We start from the raw sequence: 12,746 nt of genomic DNA, 5'->3' as shown, positions 1-12,746 counted from the left end.
GGCAATGAAAGGCATTGAAATAAAGAAAATTCACATGCTCCATCACATGGGAAAATGTCTCACACTTAACAAGTTAAAAGCACACACACACACACACAAAAAAAAAAAAGGCACAAATATCCAGAGACTGAAACAAAAGAAAGAATAAACAGATGGACCTTCTTTTCCTTTGTCTTACAGGCGTTGTATCTGTGCCAAATAAGCCCCTCTATATCTGGGGAACATGTAGAACAAAGATCAAGTAAAAGGAGATAGGAAGAAAACATAGTACTTCAAGAGAATGTCTTATAAAGTAATAGGTTTCATACTTGCCAATGGCTGATGATCTCTGCAGGCAAATACAAAAGAGGATTTCTAAAATATTTGATCTGCAGTGGCCCAAAACATATGCTTAAGTAGTCAAGTTTCCAAGATGACTACTTTAAAAGCTCATACTCCTTTTGGGTGAGATTGTTTTTAAAACAGCATCATTATCTTATCTTTTCCTGATAAATCTAATTCTTTAATATCCTTTAAAATAGCTGATAAAAGGGAAAAAGAGCCCTAGTAATAATTACAATTCGTTTTTAAAAAATTTTTATTTTGAAATAATTATAGATACCAAGGAAGTTGCAAATGTGGTTTAAGAATCCCATGTGCCCTTCATGGTGCCCTCTTACATGGCTATGGTATAAACCGAAACCAGGAAACTGATCTTGGTACATCACTACTGATGTACCAATCACAGGTGGTCGGTTACTCAGTTTCTGCCATTTTTGCGACCTGTATTCATTTGTGTGGGGAGGGGGGAAGGTGTAGTTTTATACAATATAATCTCATGTATATTGATTGCACCACTGCATCAAATTCGGCAAAAAAAAAAAAAAATTCAGCAAAATAATTTCCTGGTGTTATTACTTTCTTTTAATCTCCCCCACCTCATCCCCTCTGTGTGTCATCTAGTTACCATTAACCTCTTTTCAATCTCTATAGTTCTATTATTTAAAAGACATAATATAAATAGAATCTTACTGCATTTAGCCTCTTGAGATTGAATTTTTTTCACTCAGCATAATGCTCTTGACGTCCATTTGGGCTGTTTTCCTCTACCAATAGTTTATTCCTTTCTATTGCTGAGTAATATTCCATTGCATATCATACAGTTTGTTCAACCATTCACCCACAAAAAGAGCATTTGGGCTGTTTTCAGTCCTTTGCTAGTCAGAATAAAGCTTCAGTGAACACCCACGTACAGGTTTGATGTGAACATGAGTTTTCTTTTTTTTGAGATACACATCCAAGAGTGTGATTGCTGAATTTATGTTTACTTTTGTAAGAAAATGCCAAACTGTTTTCCAGAGTGGCTGTACCATTTTAAATCTCCACCTGCAATATATGATAGATCTAGTTTTTCTATATCCTGACCGGTGGTATAATCACTTGTGGCTCAGTTGGTTGAGTGTCCGACTCTTGATCTCAGCTCAGGTCTTGATCTCAGGATTGTGAGTTCAAGCCCTGCATTGGGCGCTGCACTGGGCATGGAGACTACTTTAAAAAAAAAGAAAAAAAAAAGAAAAAGAAGACACCTGGGTGGCTCAGTCAGTTAAGCATCTACCTTTAGCTCAGGTCATGATCTCAGGGTCCTGGGATTGGGCCCCACTCAACAGGGAGGTCTTGCTTCTTCCTCTTCTTCCCCTCCCTTTACTCATGCTCTCTCTCTCTTAAATAAATAAATGAAATCCTTAAAAAATGTATATATATATATACACACATATATACACACACATATATATACACACACACACATATATATACACACATACTTAGAAAAAATCTGGAAGTATATATTAAAAATAATAGTTCTTTCTAGATAATGATTTAAACATTCTCCTTTTCCACAATGAGTATTTCTTATAATTTTTTTCAAAAGTTTCTTTTAATAGTTTTCTTTCAAAAGTTTTTGTTTAAAATGTGAAAGCCAATTATCACTCATCTTTTGTGTTTTCTGTTGTTGTTTTTTTAAAGATTTTATTTATTTGTTTTAGAGAGAGAGAGCACATGGGGAGGGGCAGAGGAAGAAGGAGAGAGAATCTCAAGCAGACTCCCTGCCAAGAGCCTGACAGGGAGCTCGATCTCAGGACCCAGAGATCATGACCTAAGCCAAAACCAAGAGTCAGACACTCAAGTGACTGGGCCATCAAGGCATCCCATGGTTTTTTAAATATTTATTTATTTATTTGAGAGAAAAGACAGAGACAGAGAGAGTGAGAGAGAGTGAGAGCAAGCTTGAACTCGAACTTGAACCCCAGCATGGGACTCGATCTCATGACCCTGAGATCATGAGCTGAGCTAAAACCAAGAGGCAGATGTTCAACCTACTGTGCCAACCAAGCATTCCTGTTTTCCTGTTTTGGTTTTTTGTTTTTTAACTATGCTAAATATGGGGCTCAAACTCAGGACCCCAAGATTAAGAGTCACATGCTCTACTGACTAACCAGCCAGACACCCCCCAGCTACCACTTATTGAGCTGTAATATGTGGTAGGTGCTTTATAGACATTATCTAATTGAATTTTGAAATGACCTTATGAGATAGGTGCTGTTATTCTTTACAAAACAAGAAGTTGAAATCCAGAAATGTTAAAAAAAAAAAAAAAAAAAAAAAAAAAACTTTTAAAATGTCATGGCCAGGGAGGTGGGTGGGGGATGGGCTAGATAGGTGATGGGTATTAAGGAAGGCACTTATTATGATGAGCACTGGGTGTTGTATGCAAGTCATGAATCATTGAATTCTACTCCAGAAACTAATACTCCACCGTATGTTAACTGACTAGAATTTAAATTAAAAGAATTTTTAAATGCCATGGCCAGAAAGTGGTACCAAAATGTAAACTCCATGAGACTGAGGATGTTGTCTGTTTTGTCCACTATTATATCCCTAGGATCTAGAACTCACTAAATATTTTTAAATGAATAATAGGCAGAGCCAGGCTTTGTACCCAAATATGTCTTACTCCAAATCCTCTATCCAAACTCTTGCTCTAAACCAACATTCCAAAGAAGACCTTCTGCAGTTTATGATCTTGATAAATGTGTTCCTTCACTCTTAATTTATTTCATTTAGAATAGGAATAAATGATTTTAAAAAATGAAAAATGTATGCAGAGTATGAGAATGCTCTAGGAAATATGAAGTCACATGATAGGTAAATGTGTTGCCCTGGTCAATAAATAAATTAGTTTATAGATAAGCTCAACAAACTTCATAACATTTATATTTTATTTAACATGGTGTTTGTAGCCATTGCTAGGAAAATTTGGATATTTGACCCTAGGATGAGTTCAATTCTGAATTTATTATACTATTATTTCTATGGAAAAACTCAGCTTATCTCATAGAATTCTGACTTCTAGTGGCTTCTCTATAAGTATAGCACCATTGGAAGATGAGTATTTTTGATAGTGCTATTCAAAATCATAATTAATTCCTTAATAGTTACATAGCCTTTTAAATTGGCATGAAATATTATTCTAGGAAGAAACCTGATATTCAAACTAGAATTTTGTGATAGATGTAGCAATGTCAACCTGAATTAAAATAAAGCTTCAACTTATGACAAACATTTCTAGTTCCTGATTAAATTTTACTAATAGAAACATAATATCGTAATTACTAGACCTCAGCCAAAAGACCAAGAAGCATGAGTTAGGCACAGTTATTAAATTTATGAAAGGCCCACTTCCTTTCTTTTTTTTTTTTTTTTAAGATTTTAGTTATTTATTCATGAGAGACACTCAGAGAGAGGCCGAGACACAGGCAGAAGGAGAAGCAGGCTCCCTGCAGGGAGCCTGATGCAGGACTTGATCCCAGGACCCCAGGATCATGACCTGAGCCAAAGGCAGACGCTCAACCACTGAGCCCCCCAGGTACCCCTGGCCCAGTTTCTCATAAAGCAATGTTAGATCCCAAACTTCCCATCGTTGCTATTACCCCACTCCGTGTTGCTGACTAGGGTAAGGCATGAAGAGAGGGATTGAAGATGATCTTACTACAGACATGCCCTCTATCATCATTTTGACTTAATGTTTTTTGGGAGTTCAGGCCAGTGTAAAGAGAGAGATGAAACAAACCTAAGAGATGAAACAAACCTAAAAGAGAGCAATAGTGGAAGAAACAAAACCATCACTATTTGAAAACAACTGATTATGTATCTAACAAAATGCACAAGGAATCTGTCAAAATTTTTAGATCTAATAGAATAATAAATGGCCAGACAAAACATAAAATATAGAAAAGCCATTTAGATTCTTGAATAACAATAATTACAAACTAGAAAAGACTAATTTTAAAAAGGATCCAATTTATAACAGTAATAAAATATAGATAAAGAGAAATAGAGTTAATAAGAAGGGTTTATTAAAATAATAAAACATCGGGCAGTAACATCTAGAAAGAAAAAATACTGTAAAGATGTGATTCTTAATGTTACTTTCGAATCTAGTGCAATCTCAAAATAAAAATGGACTTCTCCTTAGCATTTAAATTTAAAGAATGTTATAATATTCAGTTAGAAAAGTGGTGGGGATAACAAAAATATTCTAAAAACGAGAAAGGAAATGAGCAAACAAAAGAGAAATATAAGTCAGTGAAACAGAAGAGAAGTCTCAGAAATAAACCCAGTTGTATATAAGGATTAAGAAATGACCAAGTGCAATATAAAACAATAGAGATGATTTTTAAATACATATTTTTGGAAATCATTCATTAGAAATTTGAATTAAATTATTTTAGATCAAATATTTTGGAATCCCCCCCCCAAAAAAATATATACCAGAAGTCTTAAGTAACTAAGTAGGGTACTTTAGGTACTTATTTTTTTTAACTATGTACCTTTAAATTCATAATTAAGTAAATAAACAAGAGTGAACGTTGATCAGATCTCAAGAGATACGATAATTTTCCTTGACTTTGAGGCAATAAAAGAAACTACAGGGGGAAGGATCATGCTTTCCTACATAACGTTAAAAAGATCTATTCAACTTAAAAATAGGAAAACGAGATAGAAATTAGAGAAATCCGTTAATTTTTTGATTACTGGAACTTGCATGGCCTGTTGTATCCTCTGCACTTCGCACAGTGCCGGGCACATAGTAAATGCTCAATAGATATTTGTGAACGAATGTTGCAATAATTAACTAAGCAGACTTTGATTAATTATATAAGACAAGGAAGTGACCCTAGAGTCCAATTAGCCAGCTGCAACTAGGAATGGTGAGCGCAAATTAATTTCTTTGGCCCAGATGCATAAGAACCATGAACAGGAGGCCGCCTAATCAGCTGTGGAATGGACAAGAGGTGGGAACAACAGGTGGGCTGTGGTGCGCTATCAGGCCAAATCATGTCACACTAGAAGCATTAGCTGTTGGAGGGTGATAGCGGCCAACACGCCACACGGGTCTGGGGCAATCAGCAAATGAATGGCTTGACTCAATCAAGAAATCTTGTTCAACTTGGGAGGCCGAGGGACCAGGGTGCTGAATGACAGGACTTATAAACAGCAGACTGAGCTGTTAAACAAAGGGTGTGATTGTGTTTGGAGAGAAGAAAGAGAGGACCACATACTTCTTGTCAGTCTTTTTCTAGGATGATTATTCAATGGAGTGAAACATCCTTAAGCACTTAGGCTTGATGGTTGCTGCCTTTTCCATCTGAGACAGTCGGGGGAATTTTAACATCAGTATATGATTGTTCCCAATGTACAGTAAAAGAAATATTCGTTCAAAACCATTCAGCAGTAGGGGAGCCTGTGCAGCAAGGTGTTCTGCTTTATTTCCAGTCTATTTTGTGCTAATGGCTCACAGCATTCAGGTTATTTTTGCTGGATCAGTAAATGAATTGAGCATCATTTGGATAAGGCTAAAAACTGATCAGCGTGGTTTTGTCAAGATCTTGCTTTCTCTTTGGTCATTGGAAACATAGAGAACCAGTCTAATGTTTGCTAATGTGATGAATCTATGTGTTCCCATCTTTTTAGCCCTGTTTTCCCAGGGTGCTGAAAATAAACACATTGACAGAAATTAGGAGCACACAACCGTCCATCTTCACGGCATGTCTGGATCCAGTGTTTCTCTGCTCTGATGATACCCCCATAGGCCTATCCAGAACAATTGCTCATCTGTCACCCAGACTGGAGGATAGTCAGCTCTTCAAAAGGAGTTGAAATTTTTTTTGCAATTATTACTTGACCAGCAGATAGGTAACTTGATGGAATGGATCCAATAAGTTGGCAAGCCATTCATTTCCTAGCTATCCATATAGCAACTTCCTCAGTACAATGAGGAAAGGAGAGCAGATTTTTCAAAAACTATTTGTGAAATAGCTGGTAATGACAGGACCAGTGTTTGGCACATGTAAAATAGATATTTCTACATAGTGGTAGGATGAGAGAAACTGTTATGTCAAATATTTTTAACTTCCATGATAAAATTGGAATAATATCAAAAGTGATTATAATCTGAGGCAGTAGAATTCAATTTTCCTTGCATTATGGAGATTTCTCTGAGCAGACCCAGGTTAAACGATTGCTCTGAGGTTTGATGACACACTGATTCCTAGTGCCAACAATGACTTCAGCCTGATGGCAACCTTTACAAATTGCTTCCTGTAAATTCTTTGTGAGAATAACAAGCAATTTATTTTGCTTGAGAGTGACTTTTAGCGAAGGGCCTCCACCCAACAATCTGGATTTAATAAAACAAAATACACTTTGGTATTACAAACATCTTTTTTTTGAGATATAAGTTCCCCACATAAGTTTTTGTAAGAGGAAAGCATTTTCATTTTATAGTCCATGAAAGCCAGATGGATCCTTATGCATAGCCAGCCAACTATTATTTAGTTTATCTGGTCGGTTGGGGGGGAAGAGTGGCAGGGGACAGAAGGCCACTGAAGAATTACATGGGTGTGTGTTCGTGTAAGATATTCAAGTTAATGTTTACAAAAGTCTCTAAAGTCACAACGAGAACAATGCTTGGTCATTCCACCATTTGTTCATTTGCTTATTTAGCACATGGTACTTACTGAGCAAAAGGAGCTCTTGTAGGCTCTGCAGGGTACCATAGTTGAACAAAATAGACAATACTCTTGCTCTCATGAAACTTATATTCTAGTGAGGAAAGAGAAAATAAGCCAAAAATTACCCAAAGAAAACGAGTTTTTAAAGAGAACTCCATGTTTTTAATGGACAAGGTACAGGAATTATTTATTTACAGAAGAGTAGGTATTAGGAGAACGTGTCTTTGTGACTGGTAGTAGATAAAATCATATTAGTAAATATTTAAGCTAGGATTGCTCAGACACTGTGTATATAGTTTATGACCTTGTTCCTGAACTCATAGAGTTTACAATGCCAACCTGCAAGGTGTTCCTGCACATCATGTAGACAAAGAAGAAAGGAAGAACCATCAGATTTTTTGGTATACCATCTGAATCAGAACTACCTTGCCTTCACAGTCAGTCAGTATGAAGTAGGTTTAGAATTCTTGGGCCTTTTGGGACTTAAATAAAAATAGGAATATTTTGACACTCTGTGTCTTCTCCTATTTGGTAAAAAACAAAACAAAACAAAACACCCACAACGGTATCATTGGCACAACAGAGAAACTCTGTGTGTGGGGGGGGGGTGGGGCGTGCATGTGTGTAAGAAAGAATGTCCAATCCACTTTGCTCATTTTACTGAACTATGATTAAAGGCTTCAAAAAAAAAGTTTTTATTTAAATGGCAGATAGTGAACACACAGTGTTGCATTATTTTCGGTGTACACCATAGTGATTCAACAATTCAATACATGACCCACGATAAAGGTTTGACTGGGTTTTTTTGTTTGTTTTTTTAACAAACATAAAAAGAAGGACCTTGGCCCTTATGAGGTAAAGACCTTAAGAACTCTTTAGAACACCACCTCTGGAATCTCTGCTCTGTCTTCTATTCCCACTAACTCTTTCTTCAACTTTCCTCTTTTCAATGTTCTCTGCCAGCTGCAATCATAAATCAAAGTCTACGATCATCTCCAGATACATCAGCCTCAGATCTCGTGAAATCAAAATCACTTCATGCTTCTGCTATCCTCCAGTCCATCAGAACTACAACACTCACCTCCTCAATCTGGTTACTGAAGAAGTAATGTTCTTAAGGACCTTTCTCATGTCCCTGACCATCGTTGCTTATCGTTCAAAATTGTGCCTCTGAGCTTTTCATCTCTAAGAACATGCATTCACCTAGCAAACATGTGGCTCACATGGGACAACTGGGGCCTACAAAGAAATTGAAGGTTCATGGTCCCACTTTTATAAAGCTTATGGTTGAGGAGAGGGCCAGCTACACAGATAGCTCTAAAACAAGGCGGAAACGGGTAAGCACCATAAAAGAGAGACAAATGAAGTGCCATGTTTGCTTAGGAAGCTTCTGGTGAGGAGCCTCAGGATAGCAGCCTGTAGCAAGACTTTAAAGGACAGGTAGGATTGCACCAGAACGGGGATGAGCAAGCAGATGTGAGTTTATCTTTTTATTTTATACTTTGTTCTCTTCTGAGTACACTATGCAGTCCTTCTCATTTTTATTTATATTCTTCAAATGAGCCTTTCCTAATAAAAAAATCTTTTTAAATCTCATAAACCTCTTTTTAATTTTCTTCCATTAATATTACTTTAAATCTTTAATAAGCTCGCTTTTAATTGGGTATTTAATCAACTTTACAGTGAAAGTTAAATAGGAATATCTAAGTAACAATAGCAATATAAACTTTCTTCAAAAAAATCTCAAATTTTGTGTTCTCATAAACCCTAAGACTTTTCCCATCCTACTGCTTGCATAAAAAATAATTGTGCATAATTTTTAGGAACCAGTATTTATCATTCTGAATTGTACATTTTTTTCTCATCTGCTATTGTTTTCTACGGTCCTTAACCCATTTTTTATGTTTCTCATATTTATCATTTCTACCAGCAATATAATGTTTTATTATATCAATGTATCACATTTGATTTGCTGTGTTCTTATTTCCCTATAGATGTGGGGGAAGGTGGGGAAGGAGGCTTTTTCTCATTTTTAGATGTACTAGTGAGTATTTCTACACACCCTGTATGCCTTTTCTTTCCTCTCAATTATCTCCTCAGTATAGGATACATTTTCTAAAGTTAAACAGGGTAATATATAATGTATGGCTAAGGGTGTGAGTGCTGGCAGTCTGGCTATGCTTGAATCTTGGCTCTACCACTTACTGTCTGAGAACTTGAGCAAATTACTTAACCTCTCTGAGACATAGTGTCCTCATCTAAAAAATAGGAGTAATAGTAGTACTCATGTCACATGATTAATGTGAGAATTTTACGAGTTAAATATACATATAAACCCTTAGGACTATGCTTCACACATCATAAATATTCAATAATGGTAGGATTTTTTTCTAAGATTTTTTTTTTTTTTTAGATTTTATTTATTTATTCATGAGAGACAGAGAGAGAGAGGCAGAGACACAGGCAGAGGGAGAAGCAGGCTCTATGCAGGGAGCCTGACATGGGACTCGATCCCAGATCTCCAGGATCAGGCCCTGGGCTGAAGGCGGCGCTAAACTGCTGAGCCTTCCAGGCTGCCCTAAAGATTTTATTTTTACGTCATCTCTATACCCAATGTGAAGCTTGAACCCACAACCCTGAGATCAAGAGTCACATGCTCTACTGACTGTGCCAGCCAGGTGCCCCTTGATAATGGTAGGTAGTTATTAATTATATACATTTCCCGGCATACTGTTCATCGCATTCTAAAATTCAGTAAATGCCAATTTCCTTGTTTTCATCCATCCAAATTACTACAATTTGGACAAAGTACTTGATCATTTCTATTAATCATGGAATTACAAGCTCAGGGTTGGGAAGAATTTTAAAGATTTAGTCTCTGGCTCATGTCAGATATGTTCAAGATGCTTTCCAGAAAAAGAGCATTAGCTTACAGAAGCATCAGAGGCCTCCAAACTTTCATCTTTGTGTATTGTTATTTTTATTTTATTGGTATAAAAATTCTACCTATGTTTATCACATTTGTATTTTTCCATTGTAAAAGATGGAGCCCTTGGGTTCAAGTAAAACACTTCAGACTTTTACAAGAAGGAAAGGTAGGGGGACAGCTGGGTGCTTGTTTCCTCCTTCTGTCCCTGGCATCTGCTCTTCTCTGTTCATTAGTTTCATTTTTCAACCTGGCTTCCCCCTGCCCAGTAAGAAACCTGGCCCCTGGGAGCAACCAGGCTTCCTTTGACAGTGACCACATGTCTTTATCAACTCCACATGCCCAGGAAAGGAGTCTTATTGGCCTGGCTTGGGTCAGTTATTCACTTCAAAACCCATCAACTGTGGCTAGGGAGTTGGCCACTGTAACCAGTGATCCCTGTCAGAGTCATTTATCTGAAGTGGAAGGAAAAGCATTAACCTAAAGGCAGGATGCTAAACAGAAGGGTTCTGGCCAACTTACCAAATGATAAGTTCTATTAACTCAAGTGATGAGAGGGGCTTGGTATGTTTCATATCTGGTTACTGTTCTTGTGTAAACCTCTTATGTGAAATGTTCATATCTTTGACCATTTGTCATCAAAATATATTTTTCCCTTATACATTTATGTCATAATGAAGCACCTGGGTGGCTCAATCAGATAAGCTCCAACTCTTGATTTTGGCTCAGTCATGACCTCAGGGTTGTGAGATTGAGCCCCATGTTGGGTTCCATGCTGGGCGTGGAGCCTGCTTAAGATTCTCTCTCCCTCTGCCCCTCCTCCTCAAAACAACAAACAAACAAACAAACAAACAAATTTATGTCAGTTCCCTAAAGATTTTGGGAATGCAACTGTGCAACTACTAAAAAAATTTAGAATAGCATCAGGATTATTGAAGAACTACCATGTTTAAGGAGTTGCTCTTGGTGTTATGAAAAGTTTAGAGAGCTGCATTACTGCAGAGAATTTAGTTTCTAATGGGGTTGAATATATAAATAAAAAATGAAATAAGAAAGGCTGTACACTAGTTGCTCCTCAACTATGGAGACTATGTTCTTAAGAACTCTAAGGCAGAAGGCCTGTGGTTCAAGAACTTAAATCCCTATGGTAGAAATCATTTTGGGGGAAATGCTACTTGGAATAAACCTCTGAATGCCATTTAGTTCTCTTGTACTAAAATAAATAGGACTTTTATACACCTTACCTTCATAATCATGACTACTACATGGATATTCAACCCTTTATCATTTCATACTCAGTGGCAAGATATCTTTCAGGACCTTCTTTCCTATAGTTTCATTAAGATATTTGTAAATCATTCTGTAGGACTGTTAAAAAATACCCCTAGTGAGGGGTTGGTCCTCCTCTGAATGTTTGAGGTCTTATTTTATGACTTGGTGGTTTCTTCAGACACACTAGTATCTTTTCTATATTCCTTGCACACCAAGGGCTTCCTAACAAGTATCTATGGCTTTGCTTAAGGGCTTCTTCTGGCTGCAGAAGCAGATTTGGTCAGGGACAGGCTAGAAGTGCTGGAGATGCAACACCTTCAGGAGCAAAAGGAATCAATAGAAAAATTCACCGTTCTCACCTCTTGGGTGGGATGCCTCGAGGTAGGGCTTTACAGTGTGCCAGAGGTCTCTAGAGGGACTGGGTCCTAGCTGACTACAGCAGTTATGTGTTTATTAACTTTGCATTGACCTCCTAGGATGGCATCTAAACAAGCAGCTTGCCTTAAAATCCGTGTTTCAGGTTCTGCTTTTGGGGAGGAAGTTTGACTCCCAGCTTCTAGTCTCTGCCTCCTAAATATCTAGGTCCTCTCTATTTTCAACTTCCATTTCTCTCTTTCCCTAGTTACCCAGGGAAGGAGGGAGCTGCAATTTACCTATCCCAGGACTGAAATTCTACAGTTGCTGATAAAATATACATCTGTGTATATTAAATAAGAATTATGTCTAAGAGAATGTCACGGTTAGGGAGTTTAAAATGGTGGGTCAAAAAGGAAGTAGAAATATAACCTGAGCAATCACAGAAGGCTTCACAGAGAGGTCTAGTCCTATCACCCATTTTACAGATGGAGAAACTGAGATCCATATGGTGAAATGACTGACTCAGAGTCCTACAGCTTATAATTGGTGACCAACCCCTACTCCTCACCCCTCAGTCCCTTCTGTGCTCCACCCCATGCTGCCCACTCACCATTTGTTCAGAGGCAGTCTTGCCTCCTCCTTTGTCTTTTGTTGGCCTTGAAGTTTGCCATGGGGACAAAGCCTGGAAAAGGATGAGAACAAATAGCACATTCTCCTAAGCACTCTCCACAGTGCACAATATCCGCTGTCCCGGGAGGGTTTTGATATGGGTTGAAAATATTGTTTTGTCTTAAATCTTGGAAAAAATTCTAGTTGCATGGAATTTTTTTCTCCAGAATTAATCATGGGTAACATACTCTTTATCCTTGTTCTTTGATGAAGCAGAAAACAAAATAGCCATTGTAGGCACCCTTTGTTTACACCCAGGGACTAATGACGTTGTACACCCCTCCCACCGAGCAGCCCTCGGGTACTGGTCTCTCTGAAGAGTGCTGAACGCCCAGGCTGCTGACTAAGCCTGTCCCAACCCCAACTTTTGCCAAGGAGACAATTCCTCTGACTGTTTGTTCTTGAGCTTGGTCATATCAAATATTCTCAACAAGTTCTTCCAATTTCTGTTTTTAAAATAAAAATCAAAA

General features: G+C 37.5%; 1 long non-coding RNA gene across 3 annotated transcripts in view; it reads right to left on the bottom strand.

The window, feature by feature from the left end:
* LOC140600340 (uncharacterized) overlaps window positions 1-12,746 on the bottom strand; it is a 114,987-nt gene that overhangs the window by 33,818 nt on the left and 68,423 nt on the right. For all 3 annotated transcript variants that reach the window (XR_012003610.1, XR_012003609.1, XR_012003611.1), the window contains exons 4-5: window positions 12,218-12,289; window positions 7,059-7,143 (exon numbers count right to left, since the gene is read on the bottom strand). This is a non-coding gene — a long non-coding RNA (uncharacterized lncRNA). The remainder of the gene's footprint in view (window positions 1-7,058; window positions 7,144-12,217; window positions 12,290-12,746) is intronic.

This window comes from Canis lupus, chromosome 11, assembly GCF_048164855.1.
Source record: "Canis lupus baileyi chromosome 11, mCanLup2.hap1, whole genome shotgun sequence".
Lineage (NCBI taxonomy): Eukaryota > Metazoa > Chordata > Mammalia > Carnivora > Canidae > Canis > Canis lupus.
This window is presented reverse-complemented; position numbering and strand designations above follow the sequence as displayed.